This window comes from Aegilops tauschii, chromosome 4 (genome assembly GCF_002575655.3).
Source record: "Aegilops tauschii subsp. strangulata cultivar AL8/78 chromosome 4, Aet v6.0, whole genome shotgun sequence".
Taxonomy (NCBI): domain Eukaryota; kingdom Viridiplantae; phylum Streptophyta; class Magnoliopsida; order Poales; family Poaceae; genus Aegilops; species Aegilops tauschii.
In genome coordinates, this window is record NC_053038.3 from 389,059,610 (window position 1) to 389,062,291 (window position 2,682).

Genomic DNA, 2,682 nt, shown 5'->3' on the forward strand with positions numbered 1-2,682 from the left:
CAGCAAATCACGAAACGGGTACTTACGTGAAAACCAACACATACACAAAAACTTTTCCAAATATTTTTCAAATAAATCCCATAAAAAACTAGACAGAATTTGAAGATTGTCAGAAAAAGAATCACTCAAAAATACCTTCTTATTAAAAAGTTATAAAGGTTTCTGTCCAGGGACTTATCTGTAATGAAACAGAAAAGTTCCAGGGTTTTAACTGAGAAAACAGAAAACGCTTCGGCTGGGAATGCGCAAGCGCAAAGGAGGAAACGTATTTTGCCCGAAGGCGCCAACAGAAAACGGCTCGCGAATAAAAGAACAGAGGCTGACATGCGGGGTCCACATGTCAGGTTTGAAAAGCTCGCCGGCGCCCGAAGACTGCGGTGGACGCCGGCGTCGAACCACGGCGAGATAGGGGGAACGGAGGGTACCAAGAGCTTCAGCGTCCTCTTCCGCGTCGGTGGGTGGTGGACTCGTCCGACGGGGAGCACTATGTCGACGGCGACACTTTCTCCGGCGGACGGCGGCTCGGGTGAGGATGGGGAACTCCGGTGGAGAGCTGCAAGCTTCAAATTGAAGTGCGGGTCAGAAAGAGGGGTGCATGGTGAAGCTACTGGCACGAGAATGGAGGCGAAGGAGCACACACGGGGGCGAATCGGGCTGGATCCCGTGGCGGGTCGCGGCGGCCGGAGTCGAGGAAGGAGACCTCCTCGGGGCTCTTCCAGTGGCTAGGCGTGCTCTAGGGGAAGTGCAGGGCTGGTGGGTGCTCGAGTTGAAGCTCGGGCCCTCTATTTATAGGCAGATCGACGGGGTGGCCGTGAACGGAGAATCTCCGGCGAGCGATTACGACGGAGCAGTGGATTGGCAGGGGGTTTGAGCGGCCGGGCAGCATCAGTGGAGGTTACTGGACTCGTTTTGCAGCTAAACGGGGTCGGTCTTGGCGTAATGGCGTCGGTCCACGGTGAGGTGACGACACGGGCTCAACGGCGGCAGAGAGCGCGCTCCGCGCCCTGCGGTTCACGACGAGAGCGGCAGTGCGTTCGGGGGAGTGGAAGGCCACGCGGCGAGCTCCGGTGGTTTGGGCGGCGCTGGGTGGCGTCGTCGGCGCCGTGTCTCCTGCTGGCGTCCGCAAAGCCGCCGCCGGCGTCGGTCACGGGGCGGCGCACCTTCTGCTGCTCGTCGCCGACGCCCGCAAGGCGCCAGGCGTTCGTGCGGTGCAGGAACAAGAGAGCGGGGACGAGGAGCAAGGCGACGTGGTGGCACTGGCGAGATCGACGTCCGCTTCTGAAGAAAACGACAGCAGCCACTTGACTGAATCTCGAAACTTACTGAATGTGACAAAGACAGTGCACTACAGGTGTTCGACAGAAGGCTTTGGCTTTGAGATAAATTTTTCTGGAGCTGTAACTTGGTGAGATGACCACTCAATGCACCCAGAGGCTGCCTGATTTTACTTGGAATTTTTGGAGAAGGTTTGGGATGAATTTCACCAAATTTGGCAAATCTGGTCCAAACTTGCAGCAAGTGTAGTTTGAAAATTTTGAACTGAAGACCAGTGGATCTTCATGGTTCTAGGTTGAGGGTACAAAGGACCAGGGAGGAGAGTAGGTTTGGGGGCAAAGATCAAAACAGAAAAAGGAGTTCCTTTGAAAATCACCAAGTGCTAGAAAAGAAGGCAGAAATATATTTGAAAAGAATTTGAATGGAAATAGATACATGGGGAGGTTCAACTTGCTGGATTTGGTGTAAAACATGATCTAGAGGTGAGGGAGTGGTTAGGGAAGAGGATTTGCACTAATGCCATGGCAGGAAAGAATTGTTGAAAGTGCCAAAGGATTTTCCAAAAGCCATAGTGCCAATTCAAAAGGTTTTCAAAAGTTAATTTCCCAAGTGAAAAGTATTTTGTCTTGAGTCCAAAAGAAAAGCAAGAACCTCCAAGATCAAAGACAGATCTTGGGTGAATCCACATAAAACTTTTTCCAAAAAAAAAATTGAGAGGGAGAGTTCTCTTGAAGAGAAATTTAAATCACCTCCCTCAAGTCACAAAAACAAATCTTTTAAAAAAAGAATCCAAATAAACAAAAAAGAACTTGGGTGTCACAACACCTACCCCCTTAGGAAAAATCTCGTCCTCGAGATTTCTGCTGATCCTCAAATAGATATGGATACTCTGCTCGAAGGAAATCCTCCCTTTCCCATGTAGCTTCATCCTTAGTGTGGTTGCTCCACTGAACCCTGAAAAACTTGGTCGTTTTCTGACGGGTCCTCCATTCAGACTCTTCTAAAATCTTTACTGGCCTTTCTCTATAGGTGAGATCTGGTTGCATATCAATGTCCTCATGAGGTACATGTTTTTCTGGGTTGCTCACACATTTTCTTAACTGTGAGACGTGGAACACGTCATGGACGTCTGACAGTTCCTTGGGGAGGTCTAGTTGGTAGGCTACCGTGCCTCTTCGTGCCTTTACACAAAATGGCCCAATAAATCTTGGAGCTAGCTTCCCCTTTATTTTGAACCGTTGCAGACCCCTCATAGGAGATACTCGGAGGTATACGGAATCACCAGGTTCAAAGCTGACCTCACGGTGCTTCTGGTCATAGTAGCTCTTTTGTCGGCTCTGTGCTGTCTTGAGTCTGTCCCTGATTTGTTTCACTTTCTCCTCGGCCTCCTTAAGCATATCTGGGCCG